We start from the raw sequence: 23,886 nt of genomic DNA on the forward strand, positions 1-23,886 counted from the left end.
ATAGGGGAAGGAGTTAGGAAGTGAGTGATAAGGAAAATAACAGGGGAAGATTAAAAGTGCCAAAGATTTAAGAAAGAAGAAAATTCAAAATCCTTGAACAGAAGGAAATAAAGCTTCCAAACCTAGTAAACAAGCTCATGCATCTATGAATAAATACTGCCAAAAAATATTCACTGTTTTCTAGTGGAAGAGACAGAAAACCCTGGGGAATCTGAGGAGAACATGGAACCACAACATGCTGTTCCTGAATGGTTTAAAAGAGAAATGAGAACTATGAACGTAAACTTGATATCTAGTGTAGCAAAAATAGTGAGCAGAATAGGAAAACTTGAATCTGAAATGGCAAGCCTCACTAAAGAAAGAAGAGGGAGAATAACAGATTGGGAATGCAAATACACAGAAGTGAAAGATAACCTAGAAGAAGAGAAGCAACAGATAAGAATATTAAAAGAAAATAGGTTCTCTATGCTAGCGAAAAATGCTGATCTAGAAGATAGGATGCATAGAGACAACCTAAGGATTTATGGTTCCTCCCAGAGGAACAAGTCAAAATCAGAACAAACAAACAAGCAAACCCTTAACACCATAATGAAAGAAATAATAGAAGAGAACTCCTCAGAACTTACAGATATAGAAAAGGAAATTTCAATAAAAAGAATTTATGGATTGAAAAAAATCTATCTACCAAAAAATACTCCCCAAATAAAAATCCAAAGTTACAAACTCTAAGACACATTGTGCTTCAGTTTAACAATTCAATTCAGAAATAACACATTCTGCAAGCCTTCAGGGAGAAAGACCTTCAAATACAAAGGAAAAGACATTCAAATAACACAAATTATTCTTTACCCACTAGAAAACGGTGGAGGAAATGGAATAAAGTGTTCCAAAGAGTAATGGAGCTCAGGATGTAGGTGGGGATGACCTACCCTGCAAATATGAGCCCTATCATATGGAATTCAATAATAGAGAGGAGTTTGAAACATTTTTAGAAAGAAAACCAGAACTGGAAAGATTATTTGCCTCTCAGATACCCCAAAGAGCAGAAATGCAGGAAGAGTGAATAAATGCAGCAAAACAGTAACAGCTGCTAGACCAGGAAGAGTCTTCTTTCTGAATGTGCACAGGGACAGGGTTGACTGCAGAAAACTGGTAAAGGTAAATAGCGAAGATGAGGATAGAGGGGGCATTATGGACAGAACCCGGTGACTCCTGCCCATGAGTGAATGCTTCTACAACATGGAACATACATGAAAGGGGAGGGGTGGAGATAGGAGGGATGAAGGGAAGGTGATCTATGAGGTCTCAGAAAGAGAAGAGCCTACAGGGCAGTGGGTGAGGAATGGAGAAAGATTGACAAAGGGAAGAAAGGAAGGAGGCCTTACTTTGAAGGTGGTAAGGGGTTCCATTGAGAAATGTTCCTATGAGTAAAAGGAGACAGGCTGGGAAGGGGAGATGAGCACTTTACAATGGATGAGGCCTGGGGGATTTGGTGCTTGAAAAGTCTACTTGTCCAAGGAGTGGGAGCAACTAGCCCCCCCAGAGGAGTGGGGCAGCATGGATACAGGGAAGAGATTTTTCTGGCAAATACAGAATAAATGGTCAATAAAAGAGGGTATAGATCAGTGATGGATTGTGTAATCAGGATTGGGGGGTGGGGGGACTCTACCATGGGGTAGTGCTAGGAGATGCAGTGGATAGAATGTTGGACCCAGAGACAGGAAGTCCAAATCCAGTCTTAGACATTTACTTCCTGGACAAGTCACTAAATCTTTGTCTCTGTTTTCTCATCTGTTAACATAGGTACCATAGTAGCACCTACCTCCCAGGATTCCTGTGAGGGGCAAATGAGGTAATAAGTCAGGTAATAACATAATAATATATAATAGTATAATATAATAATATATAATAATAATAAGGTAACAATATAAATAGATAAGTCACTCACAACAATGACTGGCACATAGTAAGTGTTATTTAAATGTTGACCATTATCACTATATTATCATTGGCATTATTACTCATTGGCATTGTTCTGGAAAAGGGGAATCCACTGAGATGAGCCTGTTGACCTGAAAGTTTGGTTAAAAGAGGCAAATGGGCCAGGTGATATATATTCATGTCATTTATTCCCTTTAAGCTAGCAGAATACATACATGTATGGAACCAGCTAAAATATGACTTCCTGAACAAAAGAATGAGAAGGTTTAAATACATTTTAGAACCATCCCAATTCAGGGTGGCTGTATCACTCAAATTTATGATCTCCATGTAAGTTTAATCATGGTATGAGAAAGGAATTTTCTTAATTGAATAGGTGGTAAATGCAGTAAAATAAGAGAGTTGACAAAGTGTCAACTGAAATTATGACCCAGGATATCTGCGTTTTCTTTGCCATTGACATAGACTATGCCATAACATAGTATATGTCCAAAAAATATTAAAATAAGAAAAAGTCCCATTAGTCAAGGTAGTGTCTTGGGTTAAGGGTCTCTCCTTACTGGCCATAAAGTCAGCCCCATCTGGCCTTTTTTTTTTAATATGATCAAAATTTTTTATTTAACTAAGTCTCTATTTCATGCATAAGCAGGATGGATTTCCCCAGTTTATTGGACTTTGGCAATTTAAAAAATAAAACAAAAGAAAAAACACAAGCAGCCTTCTATAGAATAGTGAAATGCCAAGGATAGACTACAGTTTAACTTCAGGTCATTAAATACAAATTTTTAAAATCACTTATTTACTTCTCCAAGATTCTCAATGCTGTCATCATCCACCTCTGGCCTCTTCTTCTGAATTACATCAATAATGTCATCTGTAAAGTCTCCCTGAATTATGATTTCATCCTCCCCTGTAACTGAGGCACCACAGGAGAATTTCTGAGCAAAAAACCTTTGTGCTTCTTTAAGGTCAATCTCGAAAGTTGCAAGGCCACACACTCTTGTCATGTATTTCTTCTTTGCTCTAGAAATTTTGGCTATCATAACCTTTTGCAGAACTGTCTTCTTTTTTTCTTTTATCTGACCCCTTCCACCTCTTTTTTGCTTTTTCTTCTTCTCCTCTTTTCCTGCTGTTCCTGGGCCTTCCCCGGTTCCAGGTTCTTGTTTAGGTGAATTTTCTACAATGAGTTTTGCAAACTCATTTGGAAAATCCTTCTCTAACCACTGTCTACATTTAGCAACATCAGACATAAATTCACAGTACTCTGTTGGTAATGAGCAGACTCCACAGGAAAGGACTCGAAGTGGGTAATCTGTGTCTAGCTTGGGGTTGCCTTTCAAGGGCCGTGGATTCAGGAAAGTCTGTAGAAACTTGAGGCTGGTGGTGGCCGAAGGTGGAAACAGGGAAGAGCCCCATCTGGCCTTGTTGACTTAGGAAGTGGTGTTCTCTGAGTTTACTCCGAGAACAAAGATGTTGCTAGATCCAAGCTCTTCTTGTGGTTGGTTAGTTCAGGCTCTAGTCCTTATTGAGGTTATCAAATTGATATTAAATGATTATCAAGCCCTACAAAGCAGTGACAAAAATTGCCTAGAAGGGAGACCCTAGAATGGATTGCTTGGAAACTTTGATTGCATGAGGAGTACAAAGAAAAGAGAGAGAACAGACAATTCTAGGGGTCATAAATCAGAGAATGAGGGTCTAGAGTAGTGTGCTCCTGGAAAGGAGCACAAAATAATTTAAAAATTAAGGAAGAAGATTAACTGAAGGGAGGAGAGGAAAAGGGAATATTAAATGACAAGAGTAGAGGTGATGAGGGGAGGAGAGACAGTGGGAATAGAGCCACCTTAAAAAAAGATTAAAGTAAAGTAACTGAAGGAACATAATACTGTGTTTATAGTAGAAGATGGAAATTGAAACTGAAAATTTTTGTCCAGACAACATTAATGCGTCTAGAATACAAAAGGAAATGGTTAATGGGAAAATATTTTTTTTGTTCCAGATTTCTCTGATAAAGACTGGGTATCCAAGACATATAAACAATTAGTAGCTATAAGACTAATATCTATTCCCCAATAGATTGTCAAAGGAAATGAAAAAAATGTCTAAATTACTACTAATAAAAGAAATAAAAATCAAGACATCCTGGTGGCTCTGCAAATTGGCAAAGATGACAAAAAAATGACAACCTTAAATGTTAGAAGGGTTGTAGAAAGTTAGGTATATGAATACATTGTTGGTGGAGCTGTGGAATAGTACAACCATTTTGGAAAGCAATTTGCAATTATGCAAATAAAGTGACTAAAATGGCCTTTGAACCAGAGACTCCACTGCTAAGCTTATACCCTGTGGACTCTATTAATAAGAAAAAGGACCAAATATACTCCAAAACAGTTTTTGTGATAGATAAAAATTGATAACAAAGTAGATGTCCATAAATTGGGGAACGTTTAAACAAATTGTGGTATATGAATGTAATGGAATATTACTGTACTGTAGAAAATTATGTGTTTGAGGAATACAGAGAAGCATGGAAAAATCTATATGAACTTAGAGTCAAATAAGGCAGAGTCAAGAAAACAATATATATTCACAGCAACTACAACAGTTTAAATGGAAGAACAATAATGCACCAAAAAAGGTCAAAGGTGAATGTAACAAAACTATAAAGATTAAGTGAGACTTAAGGGAAAAGATGAGAAGATACCCCCAACCTACTTGTTTGTGGAGGTGGGAGGTTTGCAGAAGTTACATAGCGCATACATTTTTGGAATTTTTTAATCTATCAATCAGTTGTGCTGACTTTTTTTCCCTCTCCAAAAATTATTATTTGTCATATAGTATAGCATTCTGGGAGGGGTTGAGGGAAAGATGCATGAAGAGTATGGTGATGTGAAAAACAGAAAATATCAATAAAACTTATTTTTAAAAAGTCTTAAAAAAGAGGTATAAGGGTATGAGCTAAGGGTGAGTAGAGAGGAGATAGATAGAAGGAAGTCTTGGCGACTGATTGGTTGTGTGGGATGAGGGATAGATAGTCTAGAATAGAAAGATGACCCTGAGATTGTGAGTCTGGCTGACTGGAAGGATGATGAGGTCTTTAACAGTAACTGGAAAGTTTGAAAGGGTGGGATTGGGGAGAATGATAATGCAATGAGATTTATGTAGAAGATAGCAGGTGCGTCTTGTACCACCTCAATCGGCCCCACCCAAAGCAAAAAGAAAAGTGGCAAGGCTTTTTTTTATGCATTGTTGTTCTTTCCATTTAAATCGTAATTGCTGTGTATAATATATTGTTTTCTTGACTCAGCTTACTTCATTCCTGCATAATTTCATATAGATCTTTCCATGTATTCATCAAGTCAGCTTCAGAGAGAAAGACCCATCCTGTTTTATTATAGGACCCTGGTGGGTGGGTGGCATCCCTTTGATTAGCATATCTGTTACAATTAGCAGTTAGGTTAAAATTTCCCTGAGGGGCCAAATCCCAGTTTGGAATAGGGGAGATTGGGAGATCGTTCATTGGAGGAAGGGAACGGAGCGGGGATGTGTTGGGGGATAAGAGTAGGTGAGGTTGTGGAGGAGACCAGTCTTCCAACTGACTATTGTAGGGTTGGAATATGCTCCATTTTGCCAGCCTCTGATTGGCTGATTATGCAGGTATTGAGGTCAAACCATTCTCTCTTTCCTTATCTCTCTCTGTGACCATATCCCTTACTTTGAAGGGATGCATTAGTTGACCATTTGTCCTTTTATTGAGCCTTTATAGCCTTCAAGGCCTGTTCTTGCTTATAATCCAGACATATACATTATTAGCACCTGAAGCAAAAGATAAATCAGCCTCACAAGGACTAGGATTACGCGACCAGGATCATGGAAAGTGGCAGAACTCAGATCCCAGATGTTCTGATTCTAAGTGCAGGGCCCTAACTAGTTGTATATTACTTTTGTTGTTGTTCAGCCATGTCTGAATATTGGTGACCCCATTTGGAGTTTTCTTGGCAAAGATACTGGAGTGGTTTGCCATTTCCTTCTCCAGCTCATTCTACAGATAAGGAAACTGAGGCAAACAAGGTCAAATGACTTGCCCAGGGTTGCACATCTAGTAAGTGTTTGAGGCTAGATTTGAACTCAGGGCCTCTTGACTGTAGACTTGGTGGTCTATCCACTGTTCTATCTACTTTTCTGGTTCAACTCATACCTGAAGAACATTTATAGAACACCTACTATGTGTAGTAGGGAAGCAGTCTGTAGATAGCAAGCGACTGGAGGTTAGTGAGAGAATAAGGATGTTAGAGGAGGAAATTTGATGGAGAAGACTGGCTGTTACAGTCTCACTTGTGCATGTAGAAGGGTTTGCCTCTTCACATGCGAGGAGAGGAGATAATGATGGAAGGCATCTGAGTGATATGAGATGAGGTGGAATTAGGAGGGAGCTCTCAGTGAATGTTCTCATTTTTCCCCCAGTAAAATGTGAGGTATGATGACTCAGCTAAAAGGGTGAATGAGAGGGAGGAGATGCCGTGGGGAGGCTTGAGGAGGAATGAAAAGGTTGGAAAAGCCATTGTGATGAGTGGGATAGTGAGGCTATGTGAAAGGATTGGATTGGTTTAGTGAAGGCCCGATTGAGATTGTGTAACATAGATTTATAGTGGACCCTGCTAGCAATTTAATGATTTTTTTTCAGCTTCATATCAGTAGGAATGATGGCAGCAGATGGTGTGAGTAATCAAGGCTAAATCTTGGCAAGGTAAGATCTTTAATAGGATAAGGGAGCCAAGGGGACAGTGTAGAATTGATGAATTCTCAAAAGGTTAAGTTAGGGAAGGAAAGAGAGTATAGCCAGTATGGAGGTGATGACTTGGGTAAGAACTGAGGCCTGGAGGGATGAATGAGGTCAGAATAAGGTTTCAAGGCAGAGGTAGAAGTGGGATGACAACAGATTACAAACAGATAAAGGAATTTCAGAGCTCATAAACATGGGAGTAGACCATTGCGGGTGATGGTAAGATCATCTCTGTGTGTAGTTAAGATAGGGAGGAAGGAAATGAGTAAGTGGAGGAACTGGGAGGTTAGGGGGTTTGAGAGGGTGTCATTACATATGTTAATGTTTCCTAGTATGAAGCAGGATTTGGGGAGGACAGACTGTGATCCAGGCACTGAATTTGCTGAGGAAGGAAGAAGAGTGTCCTGGAGGTAGGAAGACTGTAGCTACTGGAATCTTGATTGGGTGAAAAACATGGACTGAATGATCCTCAAAGAAAGAGAGGTTACTGAGAAATGGTGATGAAAGGAGATCCTGGAAGTAGTGGAGAGCAAAGAAAAAGCCCCCACACCATGACCAGTGAGTCAGGGGGTATGAGTGAAAATGTGACCAATTATGGAAAGAATGGGTAGGGCGACTGTATTAGCAGGAAAGAGGCAATTTTCAGTCAGTGAATACAAGGCAGAAGGAGAGTGTGATCAGATTTCGTAAATAATTTCAGATTTCGTGAACACTTTTTGTGGGTGATGGCAAAATCAAGTGTATGGCCATCTCTGGGTGTGATTAAATGACCTCAGAAGACACAGTTTTGGTTTTGGTTTTACCTAGAACTCTGATCATCTAAGCAGTGCCTACACATTGACTCTCCCAACATAGAACGACTTGAGTAGAAAATGATCGGCAGCTCAACAATAAATTATTAATTTTGTACCCTTGGAGAAAAGTGACTCTTTCATACTACTGTCATCTTTGTTCAATGGTGAAGACTTTGGGAGGAAGAGAACCACAATTATGGTATAACATGATTTTACCAGATCAATGCTTTGTTTCTTATAGTTATCACCAAGGCAATTGTGGAAGAATGTGGTAGAAGTCTCCGAGGTTGAGGATGTGCTTCCAAATTCCCTGCCTTTCCCTAGTGTTTCTACATCTTGTGGTTCTGCCATGCAGGACTTCATCCAAACATTTCTTTAAACTTTAAAAGTTCAGTCTGGATCATCTGTCAGGAAGGAGAAGTCCCTAAATCAATTCATTACCACTCTTTTGGGCTTTCAAATACTGCCTCATTCCAGGTTCAAATGGTGTTTCCCAATTGTTGTGCTCTCAATAGACTGTAAGCTCCTTGAGGGCAGGAACAATTTTTCATTTTGTTTGTGTATCTGTAGCACTTTGCACAGTGTCTCATACACAATAAGTGCGTAATATGTACTTATTGCATTGAATTACATGCTGAGATTTGAGCGATAAAGCTTGTATTAAACTCACTCATAGCCTTTAATAATTGTTGACATTGTTCTTATGCTCTCTAAATATTTTTGTGACTGTAGTGCACAGTAGAGGGGGCAGCTAGGTGGTGCAGTGGATAGAGTGCTGGGCCTAGAGTTAGGAAGACTCATCTTCCTTATTTCAAATGTGGTCTCAGACACTTCCTAGTTGTGTGACCCTGGGAAAGTAACTTTACCTACTTGCCTCAGTTTTCTCATCTGTAAAATGAGTTGGAGAAGAAAATGGCAAACCACTCCAGTATCTTTGCCGAGAAAACCCCGAATGGGATCATGAAGAATTGGATGTGACTGAAAACGACTGAACAACAAAAATTCAGTAGGAAGACTCGGGCTGGATACACTTAGAATCATGTCCTTAGAGATGATGATATACCCATAGGAAATGATGAGATCACCAAGTGAGAAAATATAAAGTGAAAAGATAAGAGGGTTCAGAAAGACTTGAGACTTGATGGGACCCCTTTAGGGACTCCTACTATTAGTGGGCATGACGTAGAAGTCATAAGGGATTCTGAGAAGGAGATGTCAGACAGATAGGAGGAGAGCCAAGAGAAAGCAGTATCATGAAAAACCAGAGACACTAGAGTTATCTAGGAGGAGAAGGTGACTAATAATGTCAAATACTACCAAGAGTTCACATAGCTAGGAAGATAGATAGATAGATAGATAGATAGATAGATAGATAGATAGATAGATAGATAGATAGATAGATAGACAGACAGACAGTTATAAAGAGACATTTATTAAGCACTTATTATGTGCCAGGCACTCTTCTAAGCCCTGGTAATATGAACACAAGCAAAAAGAAAGACAGTTCCTCCCCTCAAGGAGCTTACATTCTAATGGAGGAAGACAAGAGATAAAAGACAGTCAAGGAATAGGAAGCTACTCTTGTTGAGACAAGGAAGAGCAGCAGTCCAGGAAGTCATGGACTGAACTGAGTCTGGAGAAGGAGGAGTACTGAGAAATTGAGAATTGTCGGGTAATTAGATCTAACAATGAAGAGATCATTGATAACTTTGGAGGGAGTAGGTTCTGCTGAATGATGAAGTTAAAAGCCAGATTTCATAGGGTTTAGAAGATAGTGAAAGGAGAGGAATTGGAGGTGCAAAGTATAAATGGCTTGCTCAAGAAATTTATCTGCATTGAAGAGAGATATAGGATGACAGTGGGATGGTAGGATTAAGTGAGGGTTTTTAAGGATGGAGAAGGCATGGTCTTCTTTGTAGGTCTCAGGGAAAGCAGACAATAGATAGGGAGAAATTGAAGATAAGAGAGTGGAAATGATAGTGGGGAGGGGGGTCGATCCGCTGGAAAATACAAGAAGGGATGGGATCAAAGGTGCATGTAAAGAAGTTATACTTGGCAAAGAGAAGGATCACCTCTTCACCAAACTGAAGGTGGGGACAGTGAGAAAACATCCAAGTGTAGTGATATGAGGAGGGAAAAAAGAGGAAGCTCTAAGTGAATAGCTTCTTTTTTTTTTTTGGTGAAGCATGAGACAAAAGAGTGGGGGTAGGGAGTGCCATCGAGTTTTGAGGAGAAATGAGAATGTTCAGAAAGCCTCTGTAAAGAGTAGCATAGAGTGAATTGGTTAGGAAGGAATAAAATGTTTGCCTTGCAGCAGTAAGAGCCCAAATGAGATTGGCTCATTTGTAATGGATACTGTCAGCACAGATTTGTGTTTTCCTTCATTGTCATTCAGTAATATGTAAATAGAAATAAAGGAAGTAGATGGTAGGAATTTGGCCAAGTATGGTCAATAATAGGATGGGGGTGGGGTAGGGATAATACAGAATTGAGATGGGGAAAGGTGAAGAGTACAGCCTGTGTTTAAGTAAAGATCTGGGAAAGGAATGGATGGAATAGAGGTCATGGTGAGGACAAAGAACAGGGTTAAGGCTTTTGAGGCAAAGGGAAAGGTAAAAAAAATAGAGAATATTATAAAATAAAGGAATTTCAGAATATGTGAACATGAAAGTAGAAACATCACATGGGTGATGGCAAGGTCAAGGGCATAATAATCTTTGTGTGTAGTTGAGAGGTGAAGTAGTACATGTAGAGAACTGAATTTGAAGAACTTGGAAGTTGAAGTCCGCTGATCAGAGAAAAAGAGCTAGGTTAGAGAAAAAGACTGAGTGCTAGTTCCTGGACAAATTTAGGAAGGAAAGAGAATGTCTTGAGGGTGAATAGACCACAGTCATTAGGGTCAGAATTGAACAATAACTTTGGGACAGATTGAATCTAAAAGACATGACATGTAAAACACATGACAGTGTAGTTGTGGTTATATGCAAAGTATGAATAGTATTGTCAAAATCTAAATCTTGTTTAAAATATTTCTGATGAATTATAACATCTTGAAGATTGACTTCATTTAATAGGGGATGAATTTCTAGGATGTTTTTGATATTTTGAAATATAATCTAACAATTTAACTTTCATGCCCATGGTCTTCAGTAGCTGAGTGCAATTAAAATAAATCTAATTCATATTCTGTACATTTTGTAATTTTCAAGTGACATGAATATGTAAGTTATCATTGCTTTTATCATCTTCATTATAACTGTCACTGCTTTTGAGAACAGGTTTATATAGAACATGCATGGATCAAGTGTGCTGGTACAACCTGAGAGAACTGTCCCATTAACTTTTTCCCTCAGCTCCAAAAATAAGTTATAGCTGCAGGAACGTTGAGGAAAAAAATGTCCACGTGACAAAAATATGGCAGAATATTCATGGATCATAGGATCATGATCTTTGAAGCCAGAAGACAATTAAGTGCTCATTGAGAGTAACCCCCTGATTTGATAGATGAGGAAAGTGGAGACCAGAGAGAACTTGACCAAAGACACATAATAAGTGGCAAAGAACCCAAGAAATATCCTATTGGTGAATGCTCACTTTCCCGGTTATGCACAGATCTATTTGACCAAGAGTGAGAGAATTTCCATGATGGCTAATGTATTATAGGAGAAGTATTTCTTATTTTAATCAGCTCCAGGAGTCCCCTCTCTACAGAAGTCCCCATGAAATCCCCAGATTATCTAGATTGAGCTTCCAGATTGTTGAAAATACCACAGAGAGGGTCCACTGGACAAAATCCTCCTCCTTTATTTGGCCACAGTAACCCTGCTCTTCTTTCACTGTGGGATCTCTTCCTTCCTTCCTTCCTTTCTTCCTTCCTTCCTTCCTTCCTTCCTTCCTTCCTTTCTTTCCTTCCTTCCTTCCTTCCTTCCTTTCTTCCTTCCTTCCTCTCTCCCTCCCTCCCTCCCTCCCTTTCTCCCTCTCTCTTCTTTCATAGTTTTGTTTTGGACCCAGTCTTTATGCTGGCCAAAGCATGTAGCCATTACAATGGGAAGTACCACTGAAAAAGACATGTTTTCAAAGGAAGTCAGGAAGAGTTGTTATGAAAGGGAAGGTGGGTGGAAGAAAAGTTACCTTTAGGTGAACTCAGGAAAGGAAATTTCAAGGGACTGAAACTTTGAAGTCTTGCTCATTTCTGATTAATCTTCCTTTGAGGTTAGGTTTAGGAAGTCGGATGTGACAACTTACCTTTAAGGTCTCCTATGGTAAGAACTCTATTGCTTTATCATCTTTGTGTATGACTCTTTGCTTTTCATAAATGCAGCTAACTTTCCCTGGTTAAGGCAGTTGATGATTTCCTGTTGATAGGGACTTTTCTGGGGGTCATTTCAGACACTGGAGTTTTCATGTATTTACTGTGAAGCTACTGTTTTCCTTTATTTAGCCCGGGAATCACAGAGGTTTCATTCACAATCACTGTTTCTGGTCTCATTGATGTTTTAGGGATGGAGCTCAAGATTGTGCCCTTCTGGAAAGCCTCTATGGTGAATGAGGTCACTGAGGCCTCATTCTGATCTGTTGTGATACCAACTCAGAAAGTTGAGAAATAAGATCTTGAATCATTTTCAAGCTGACCACTGGTTGAGGAGAGGAAAAAATACCCTCCATTTAAAATTATTTGCTCAGCTAAAGAAGATTGGTGAGATATATTTCTAGTGTATTTCCATTTTTGCAAAGAAAGAGACCCTGAGTCCCCAAGATCAAATTTAAGTGAAGAAGTGGTTTGGTATCAAGTTATAAAGGTGGGGGGCGGTGGGTTGTAAATGAGAGTAGTTCTCTACTTCCTCCTGCTCTGCCCCCAATTCTTTGAACAATCTGGGCAATCTCTCTTTCCCTCCTTCCATAATAATAATAGCTAACATTTATATAGCACTTAATTATATGTCAGGCACTCTGCTAAATACTTATTATTATTGTTATCTCATTTGATTCTCACAACAACCCTGAGAGTGCACCCTGAGAGGTAGGTGCTGTTAATTATCCTCATTTTATTTGTTTTTGTTTTGCTTTTTGAAGGGCAATTGGGGTTAAGTGACTTGTCCAAGGTCACATGGCTAGGTTTTTTTTTTTTTTTTTTTTTAGTGTCTGAGGTCGAATTTGAACTCAGGTCCTCCTGACTCCAGGGCAGGTGCTCTACTCACTGCACCACCTAGCCACCCCAATTATCCTCACTTTACAGATAACATTAAGACAAACAGAAGTCAAATAACTTGCCCAGGGTCATGCAACAAGGAAGTGTCTGAAGTCAGATTTGAACTTAGGTCTTCCTGACTCTAGGCCTAACATTCTATCCATTGCACCATCTATGACACTGATTATTCTAATGCAGTATTTTAAGGTTTATCACACAATTCTTTGAGAACAACCTTGCAAGGTAGGAGAGAAGCAATATAGTAAAAGCATCATCAAAAAGCATTAGATTGGGAATATTGGGAGACCTGAAAATTCCTGGGAGTTGTTACTGATCAACTCGGATACTTCAGACCTGTAGTTGATGATCTCCTTTAAGGTCTCCTATGGTAAGAACTCTATTGCTTTATCATCTTTGTGTATGACTCTTTGCTTTTCATAAATGCAGCTAACTGCATTTATGAATGTACTAGATGATCTCAGACCATCTTTTCTAAATCCTCTGATCCTGAGTTGACAGATTAAGGAACTGGCATTATAAATGATTTGTGACTATAAAATCTGCTGTCATTCAAAGTCCTTATAACACTTATCCTCCTACCCCCCATTTTTTTCAATGTTCTTTATACCTTACACAGCTTCCCTTGGTACCCCATGATCCAGGGACACTAGCCATCTCGCTATTCTTCTCATTAGATACTCCATCTCCTACTTTGGACCATTTTCCCTGGCTGCCCTTTTCACTTACACCTCCTGGCTTTCCTGGCTTCCTGTAAGTCCCAGCTAAAATGGTACCTTCCATGAGAAGCCTTTACCAATTCCTCCTAATTCTAGAACTTTCTGTTGATCATTTCCAACTTACTGGGTCTATAGCTTGTTTGCACATAGTTATCTGCTAATAGTCTTTGTTATTATACTGTGAGCTCCTTGAAGGCAACGATTATTTTTTGTCTGTCTTTGTATCCCCAGTATTTAGCACAGTGCTTGGCCCATAGTTGGTGTTTAATAAATGTTTGATTGGTGGTAAAGTTGATAGAGTAGAGACTCATCTTCTTGAGCTCAAACCTGACCTCCAACACTTCCTAGCTGTGTGACCATGGGCAAGTCACTTAACCTTAACTGCCTTAGTTGAGCTGGAGAAGGCAATGGCAAACCACTCCAGTATCTTTGCCAAGAAACTTCCAAACAGGGTCATGAAGAGTCCCACACAACTGAAAAAACTTAACAACAACACCACTCCACATTGTCTACCTATTATCTCTTTCTGTTGCCACATAACTAGTCTTTTCTTCTTAATTATTTTCCTGACTAACAACTAGGATTCAAACTCAGGTGTTTTGATCTCAAATCCTGCACTTCTTAGAAAAATCATGCTTGCTAACATTTGTGTTTAGAAAAGCATGTATATTCAGGATTTTGGTTTAGAAATAGTTTAGAAAACATGTATATTCCTGATTTTGTTTTATTCTTATGACAACCTAGTGAGGAGCAAAGTAAGAGAATTGTACCCTTTGTTCATATGAAGAAACTGAGGCACAGTATGACCTACCCAAAATCACAGAACTAGTTCATTGCAGATCTGATTCTGGGTATTCTTTCTAATACTCTATAGGTAAAGGGTAGAAGGTAGGAGATATGAGACCAGAAGTATTGAACTATGACTCACTTAGAGGAAATAAAAATCCTTTTTAAAGAAAACCAGACTGGCACCCTACCATCCTCCACTTCACCACCTGGTTGGGGGACTCCCTAATTTGAATGTATGAAGTTTTCCATCCAGGGAAAGTGATTACTTGGTGTAGACTACCAAGGTATGAAGAAAAAAACAAGAAGCTAGCCTTAGTCACATAAGCCAATGTGTCAAGGATTTATACTATTAGAGGTCTGGGAGAGAGGCTTAATTCATACTTTGGGGAATTTGCCCAAGGCTCACAATTTGCCCTGTGGTCAGGTGGCCTGACTTTGACCATACAGAGGACAAATTTTAAAGACAAGATTTAAACCTGGGACTTCATGATCCAAAGTCTAGAATTTCATCCACACTGTTGTGTGTGCTTCCTTTAAATAATAAGGACCTCAAAAGGAGGAATCAAGCATCTTTCTTGTTTTTGCTTTTTTTTTTTATTTTGGAGGGGGGAGGGCAGGGCAATTGGGGTTAACTGACTTGCCTAAGGTCACACGACTAGTGAGTGTTGAGTGTCTGAGGCCAGATTTGAACTCAGGTCCTCCTGACTCCAGGGCCAATGCTCTATTTACTATGCCACCTAACCACCCCAATCAAGCATCTTTCTACCTCATGGTAGGAAGTCAGTAATTTCTGGAGGGAGGCAATCCCTGAAGCTAGTTATTCCATGACTTTGCTATTTGTATCAACTTTCATGTGACAAATGGTAATTTAGTAACATAGCGAGCTCTTTGAAAAAAATGCCCATAGGACCATCTATGGAAATTAGGGGCCTCTGTGTGTGGTTCTGGGAATCCTTGCCTTCCTGGTCCATTGTGTGATTAGGTGTCAATTCCTCTGAATCTACCCATCTGAGCCAGAAACTCTGAAGCTAGGTGGCACAGTGAATAGAGCACCGGCCTTGGAGTCAGGAAGACCCTTGGTTCAAATCTGGCTTCAGATACTTCCTAGCTGTGTGATCCTAGACAAATCATTTAAATTTGATTTGCCTCAGTTTCCTTATCTGTAAAATAGAGGTAATAGTAGCACCTACCTCCCAGGATTGTCATCACAAGGATCAATGAGATAATAATTGTAAAGCACTTAGCACACTGCCTGGTACATGGTAAGCATAATATAGTAATGAGAGCTGTTATTTTGTCCCCTGAAAAGGGGGAAGTAGGAAGTAGCACTCTCTTCGTGCATTCCTCCCTCTTCCGCAATGTTTCTTAGAATGCCTGGTTTCCTTCAAAGTTCAGTTCAAATGAAACCTTCCACATGAGACCTTGCCAGATTTCCCATAGCTGCTACTTTCTTCCAACAACAACAAAAAAAACCCCCAAACCCTTTGCAGTTATTCTGTTCATATCTTGTATATACTTACAATGGTGCTCAAACAGACTTGGATAAAGAGAAACAGTTAAATTTACCAATACAGTACATCTCAGAGCTTTTTATATCTTTGAAAAAAGTTAATTTGCAATATGCCATGCTTTTTCTACAATCACTTACCTTAGATGACCTGACCGATTTATTTCACAAGATTTTGACACCTATTTTTAGCTTTTCACCACAAAACCACACTTTTATCATATTGGATATTGTACATACCTTTGTTGAACAGTCAATTTCCCCCAAATTTGGCTTTATAGCTTGTAAGTTTTCAATGGGGTATAAATCAAGTGAGACCCCCCCAGTCATGTTTATAGCCACCTCTTGGAAAAATTTCTTATCTTATGCTTCGTGTCATAGATCACTTTTGTGTTGTAGAATTCTATCTCTATTTGGGAATGTCTGAAATTGCAGAATAATTATTTTTCCTTGTATATCAAGATGCTTATCAGAATTCGTCACTTACCTCTTCAATGGCAATAAGACTTCTAATTTAAAAAATTTAAAAAAATAAAAAATTAAATTAATTTTTAGAAATTAAAAATTAAAATTAAAATTAAATTAGATTAGAAATTAAAAATTAAATTAAAAGAATTAAAAATTAAAATTAGAAATTAAAAAATTAAATAAAAATTTAAAAAATTAAAATTAATTTGAAAATTAAAAAAAATCCCCCCAGCATTTTAACAAGTAGAGATGTTTTACAGTGAAAAAGTAGATTCCACCATTAAAAATTACTTTTTAAAAATCTTTAGCACTTCAGCCTTTGTGCTGTTTTGCCCATGACAACATTTTTTTCTTCCTAGAAACTGGTTTTTTTTTTACTTGTTTCTTTACTGTTCTAACTTTAAATAGCTAAAGTTTTAATTTACCAGATCTCACTGAATGTCTTATTCTCTGAGGATTAATTGTTCTTCAGTCGTTTCAGTTATGTCTGATTTTTGTGACCCACTTTGGGGTTTTCTTGGCAAGAGGATTAATAAGGCTGTTTTAAAGTAACAGTTTGTCAGTTCTTGACATTGTTTTTTCTTTAATCTTAATTTCCTTTGCATTTTGGTGTGCCTAGTCTTGTTCTATTTGGGACTTGAAATATCCTTAAACTTAATTTATCCACATCAGTAGCCATTGCAATATCTCTAATAGTTATTGAAATATGCTCCTTAAGAGCTACAACTTTTGGGTATTTGTTTGTAGTAACATCCTTAAAGAACACAATAAAAGAGAGCAATGAAATATGTATATGACATGAAATCCAGCCTTCAACTCATAGAACTAACTGAAGATATGGAAACCAGTTCAACTTGGTTTCATCTGTATGTATACATCATATATTTTTAGTTAACTTAAGGATAGCAGAAGTACACACTCATGATTGTTGCTATCAAAAGGAACTTAAGTAAAAATTATTGCTTGTCCCAAGGAATTTACACACTAATTCATATAGACACACACATCTCTCTCTCTCTAAATAGAATGAAGAATGCCTGAGGGCAGGGACAGCTTCATTTTTATCTTTGCATTATTCCTAATACCCAACATGGAGCTCGTGCCTGGCGCATAGTGCTTAATAAATGCTATCCTTGATTGACTGATTATTATTGGTCACTGGGGGAAAATAGACAGCAAAGTTGTGTGGATTAGATTAAAATAGGAATATTCCACTGAGTGAAACTGACTCTAGGCCAGGGTTTTTTGTCTCTTCCATAAAAATACAGTTTGGAAACTGCCCCTATCTCTGCCTTATCAGGGTAGCATAATAAATGGTTTGTCAGTCAGTCAATTAATCATTAAAATTTTATTAAGTACCTGCTATATGCCAAGCATTGTGCTAAGCCCTGCAGGTACAAAAAGAGCAAAAAAAAAAAAAAAAAAACAGTCCCTGCCCTCAAGAAGCTTACAAGGAGAGACAAAAAGCAAAGAAATTTGAACAAACAAGTGATATACAAGATAGATAGGAACTAATTAAAAGAGAGAAGGCACCAGAATGAAGAGGTATTGGGAAAAGTTTCCTGTAGAAGATGGGGTTTTAGTTGGTACTTAAAGGAAGCTAAGGAATACTGTAGGTGAAAATGAGGAGGAAGAGCTTTCTGGTTATGGGGAGTGGTCATAGAAAATGCCTGGAGTTGAGTGATGTGGTGTCTTGTTCGTGGAACAGCGGGGAGGCCAGAGTCACTGGACTGAGTATATACTGTATATTGAGTATATACACTATGGAAGGAAGGTGTGAGGAGTGAGAGCAGTAGGAAGAGGATAGATTACGATGGGCTTTGAACAAGAAACCAGATTTTGTATTTCATCCTGGATGTGACAGGTAGCCATTGGGAGTTACTGAGCAGGGGTGGTGATATGATCAGACATGAGTGGGGAAAATCACTTCAGTGACTGAGTGGCAGATGGATTGGAATGGAGAGAGACCTGAAGAAAGAAGACCTACAGGTAGGCCTTGCTATAATTCAGGCATGAGGTGATGAGGGTCTGCACCAGAGTCATGGCAGCGTCAATGGAGAGACCCTGAGAGATGTTGCTAATGTGAGATCAATAGGCCTTGACAACCAATTGATATAGGGTTGAGAGACAGTGGGGAATTGAGGATGATACCTGGATTGTGAGTCTAGGGGACTGGCAGGATGGAGGTGTCCTTGACAGTAACACGAAAGTTAGGAGGGAGGAGGATTTAGGGGGAAAGATAACGAGTTCAGTTTTGGATATATTGAGTTTAAGATTCGAACTGGACCTGCAGTTCAAGATATCTTAAAGGTGGTTGGAGATGCAAGATTGGAGATCAGTAGAGAGATTGAGTCAGGAGATCTAGATGTGAGAATCATCAGAATAGAGACGGTAATTAGAATTTGGGGAGCTGATGAGATCAACAAGTGGGACGTATGAAGAAGATCCAGGACAGAATCGTGTGGCTCACCATTGTTTGGAAGGCATGATCTGAATGAGGATCTAACAAAGGAGGTAGGGAAAGCATCATAGGTACGAGGAGAACTAGGAGACAGTGGTACTCTAAAAACTTAGAGAATAGAATATCAAGGAGAGGGTGATCAATAGCATGAAAGGTCGCAGAGAGGTCAAGGAGAATGAGAATTGAGAAAAGAGCCCTAGATTTGGTAATTAATAAATCATTAGTAACTTTGGAAAGAGCAATTTCAGTGGAATGATGAGATCAGAAGCTGCATTGAAAGGTTAACCCTTTACTCTTCTCAATCGAAGAGAGAGGAGAGAAAGTGAATGCAAGTATGGTAGACAGCTTTTTCAAGGAGTTTAGTTACAAAGGGCAGAAAAGATCTGGAATGATATGATAGTTATCTGGTCTGGAAGGATCTAGTGAGAGTTTTTTTCAGAGTGAGAGGGACATGGGTATATTTATAGGCAATAGGAAAGGAGCCAATAGATAGGGAGAGATTGAAAATAAGTGACAAAGAGGAAATGACAGAGGGGGCAATCTGCTGGAGGAGAAAGGATGGAATGGGACCACTTATGTGGGTAGATGGGTTAGCTCTGGTAAGGAGTAAGGCCACCTCTTCATGTAAGATTGGAGTGAAGGAAAAGATAGTGGCAGAAAGTATATGAGTGACATATAATGAAAAGGGGGAGAGGAGAGGGTTCACTGCAAATGACCTCAATTTTTTTTCCTGTAAAATATGAAGCAAATTTCTTAGCTTAGAGAGTGGGAGGAAGAGGAACTATGGGAGGTTTGAGGATAGATGAATAGGTTTGGAAGAGGCATGGTGAAGAATGGGATAGTGAGTTGATAAGGGAGGTATAACTAGCAGCAGTGAGGGCCCAGGTGAGATTATACCATGTAAATTTGTAATGGGATCAATCAGAAAAGGTTGTGTGATTTTCTCCACCTTTATTCAGCAACACATATGTAGGAGTGAAGGTGGCAGACATCGAGAGTGATTCAAGGCTGGGATTTGGCAGGGAGCATTCAGTGATATGATAAGGGAGCTAGGGATTCAAAGGAAGAGGACAAGGCAGAGTTGAACTGGTTTTCCAAAGGGTCAAGATTGGGGAAAGAGGAGAGAGTGGCTAGTGCAGGGGACATGGCCTAGGAGAGAACTAAAGAGTTGAGGTGTGTAGGAGGGGGAGAGAGAGAGAAGAGGAGAGGAGAGATAGAGAGAGAGAGATAATGGCTTATGGTCAGATAATGAGATTTCAGAATTCTTATACATGGAGGTAGTACATATGTGGGTGATGGCAAGATCAAGGGCATGACCATCTTTTGTGTGACAGAGATGGGCTGGAGGAGTAGATCATGGGAAGTGAGTAGGTTGAGGAATTGTGGTTAGGGTATTTGGAAGAGAGTCAATATGAATGCTGAAGTCTCTTAGTGTGTGGGTAGGAATTGGGAAGAGAGAAAATAGATGGTCAGCATCCTCATAATTAGTTGTATCTGCTGAATAGCTACTCTATGTGCGACATTGTCCTTGACACCATGGGGTATAATAGAACCTGAAAAAAACAGGTTACTTCCCTTAAGGAGCTTAAATTTTGGAAAATAAGCTGCATATATATAAAGAGAACCAGAAAGTAAAGCCTGGCAGAAATAATACTATACAGACCATGAGATAATTAGACGGGGTTAGCTGGGTTGGGAGGCTGCTTTGGCCCCAGCCACAGGGACTTTTACTCATTTGGTGATCTTGCTAGCTGCCACGGGTTCATTATTACCTCTATGCAGGTGATTCATGGATCTATATATCTAGGTTTAGTTTTTCCCCGGAGTTCCAAGCCAGCTCTTTGACATTTCAGACTGTGTTCTATAGGCATCTTAAATTTAATCTTCCCCTTACAGAACTTACTATCTCCCCATTTAATCTTCCCCATTTCCCAAATTCCTCATTGGTATGGAGGGTACCACCATCTTCCCAGTCACTAAGGTTCGCAACCTTGATGACGTCCATGACTAATGACTCCCATTCACCCCATATATCCAATCACTAGCCAAACTTGTCATTTTTTAATTCCACATTTGTCACATCTCCTCTCCATACACAACCCTCATTCCATCTGTTTTTGCCCGAATGATTGCAATAACTTTATAATTGGTCTCCCTCCTTCAAATTTCTCTTCACTCCAAAAATACCCTCCATTCATCTGTCAAAGTGATTTTTTTAGAGTGTAAGTTGACCATATATCATAGGAATAAATATGTTAAATTAGGATGATCAACTCCTTTTCATTTAAGCCTCCATTTTGTGACTAAGTAGTTGTTATACAAGTTATTTTTCTGTAAAAAGATAATCACTTGTGTATAGTTTGGTAATAATGTGTTATGGTGTTCCCTAGACTTGGTAAAAAACCAAACCAAACCAAGCAAATAAACAAAATAAACCCCAACAAAACCCAACCCCTACTAATGACGTGTGTGAATGTGTCCCACATCTCGTACATTAACTGAAAAACACTTTGTTAATGATGTTAGGAGTCTAAATCTTTAATTGATAGTTTCCTTCAATCATAAACTTAGACAATTGATCACCAATAAAACTTAGATGTAATTTGTAAATGCCCTAAACCAGAACTATAAAGACCCACCAGAGATCCCAGACATCAGCCTGCTGTTGGGTCATAACCAGGTAGACTCCTGCATTCCTTGAACTCTGAAATTTGAGTATCCCATGTTCACTGAAGAGCAGTGCTAATTGTGAAAGACTTGACATGTCACCTTGGAGGGAGACACGTGGCTTCCAGCTGGGTAGAGAGGGAACCGTGTCATGAGCATGGGTATGAGATATTACAAGGACCTTTAGGAATCTGTTTGGTGGTTTGGTCCTAGATGGGTTGATGTTTGTACTGTTGAATAGTCAATAAAGTTTGCATAAATTGATGGGCATAAGTCTTTTTAGTGTACTGTCAACCCTAATAAGCACTGGTATGGAAATATCCAAGAATTCCTTTATAGCTTCTGCCACCAAGTATACTTATCAACACATGGAGACATTTTAATAACAAATTTCAGTTTATGTATGGGGCACAATCACATAGTATCTAGATGACCACTGAGTGCTAGATAGAGTTTTCAAAGACTTATATAGTCTTCAGTTTTATATTTTTAAAAGATAAAATTGTATTTTATGACTGCCAAAAGGGAAGGGGAAAAATTTATATTCCAACCACAAACTTGTTAAGTTAATATCAGGCTACTGGAAATGAAGGAGATGAATCATGTCAAAAATAGGAGTAGGGACATAATTACATCAATTCAAGTTGTAAATTCATCAACAAATAATGAGAAGAATTTTGTAAATAGGGTAATGGTTATAAAGCTAAGCCAGAAATTCTTTTACCTTTAATCAGTCAATCATCTGGATTGAATTATTAAAGGTCTCAACTAAATTCTACACATTAGGACAGCATTAGCTAGTCTTTTCCTTACAAATATGGCAGCTGTACTGGAACCAAGTAGAAAGGGAATGAAAAGAAACTTATGATAGCATACAGAAATCAATTGTATGCATGCACTATATGCTATTACACCATGTCCCCCTTCCCCTCCCCGAACCTCCATACGTACTCAGTGATTTCTTTTGTTGTTGTTCAGTTGTGTCCAACTCTTTGTGATCCCATTTGAGATTTTTTTTTTACAATGATATTAGGGTGGTTTGCCATTTCCTTCTCTGGTCCATTTTACTGATGAGGAAATGGAGGCAAACAGAGTTAAGTGACATACCCAGGGTCATATAGCCAGTAAGTATCTGAAATCTGATTTGAACTCATGAAGATGAATCTTCCTCACTCCAGGCCCAGCATCCTATCCACTGTACCACCTAGCTACCCCTCAGTAATCTCTAGGGACTCCCTATTATGTGCAGGATCAAATATAAACTCCTTTGTTTGGTTTTTAAAACTCTTTACAACTGGATACTTTCCTACTTTTCCCATCTTCTTTGACTACCCTTCACCTACTCTGCAGTCCAGGCATACTGGTCTACCTGCTGTTACTTGCTCATGAAACTTCCATGTCTCTGCCTATGTATAGTAGGGTGACCCCCATACCTACAATGCTCTCCTTCCTTATCTCTGACTTTTAGAATCCCTGCTGTTTTTCAGCATTCAGCTTCTGTACCTTCTGTAAGAGACCTTTTCTGGTCCACTCAGCTACCAGCCTTTCCTTTCAAGTTTACCTTCTACCTCTTCTGAATGTCTTTTGTATGAGAGTTGTCTCCCTCGTTAGAATATAAATTTCTTGTTGTCTCCCTCATTAGAATATAAATTTCTTAAAGAAAAGGACTCTTTAAAAAAAAAACCCAGGGCTTAGTCTGCAAAGTAAGCCCTTATAAATATCCATTGATTGGTTTTTTGATCCCTGGTAGGGATCTATCCTCTCTGCTGAAGGACCTCCAATGATGACAACTTCCATGGCAGAACTTTTTTGTAGAGTAATAATTATTATGAAACTTTTTCTTCTATCAGCTGAAATCTGCCTTTGTGGAACAGAGATCTGTTAGAATAAGTCTGAGTCAGAGGAGTCAAACATGTGACCCACAACACTCACAAGTAAGCCTAAACCAGATAAAAATGTAATAGGAAAGTATTGAACAAAATAATAATTTAATAAAATATAAAAAGTAGCAAATTTTAAAACCAAATCAATATGTGGCCACAAGTATTAGATTAATAGCCCCAGTTTTTATTTAAGTTTGACACAGCTAGGTGGCACAGTGGATAGAACACCAGGTTTGGAGTCAGGAAGAGTCATCTGAGTTCAAATGCAGTCTCAGACACTTACTAGCTGTGTGACCCTGGGCAAGTCACTTAATCCCATAACCACTATGCCAAGAAAAAACATCTTTGCCAAGAAAACCCTCAACGGAGTCACCAAGAGTTGGACACAACTAAAAATGACTGAACCACTGGTCCAATCCATCTGCCACATCAGGGGCTTCCAAATACTTGAAGATACATGTCATGTGCCTCTCAAGTCTTATTTTTCTCAGATTGCTAATTTCAGTCACTTTAAACAAATTCTTTGGTGTTCATGTGTTATTATATTTATTTGTATATGTGTTGTATAGCTCTGATTAATCTGTAAGAATTATTAGGGTTGTGAATGTGTCTTTGTATATCTTTCAGTGTCAAGCACAATGCCTTACATATACTTCATGTATGCAGAA

At 38.8% G+C, this 23,886-nt stretch overlaps 1 protein-coding gene and 1 pseudogene across 5 annotated transcripts in view; one reads left to right on the forward strand and one right to left on the reverse strand.

Moving 5' to 3' along the window:
• Positions 1 to 23,886, forward strand: part of TNFSF4 (TNF superfamily member 4) — a 190,943-nt gene that overhangs the window by 120,293 nt on the left and 46,764 nt on the right. The gene's annotated exons all lie outside the window — the stretch shown is intronic.
• Positions 2,529 to 3,277, reverse strand: LOC138144151 (density-regulated protein pseudogene; annotated as a pseudogene).

The sequence above is a fragment of the Petaurus breviceps genome, unplaced genomic scaffold, assembly GCF_028583685.1.
Source record: "Petaurus breviceps papuanus isolate PSGF00001 unplaced genomic scaffold, PetGlider_PUasm1.0 90692, whole genome shotgun sequence".
Classification (NCBI taxonomy): Eukaryota; Metazoa; Chordata; class Mammalia; order Diprotodontia; family Petauridae; genus Petaurus; species Petaurus breviceps.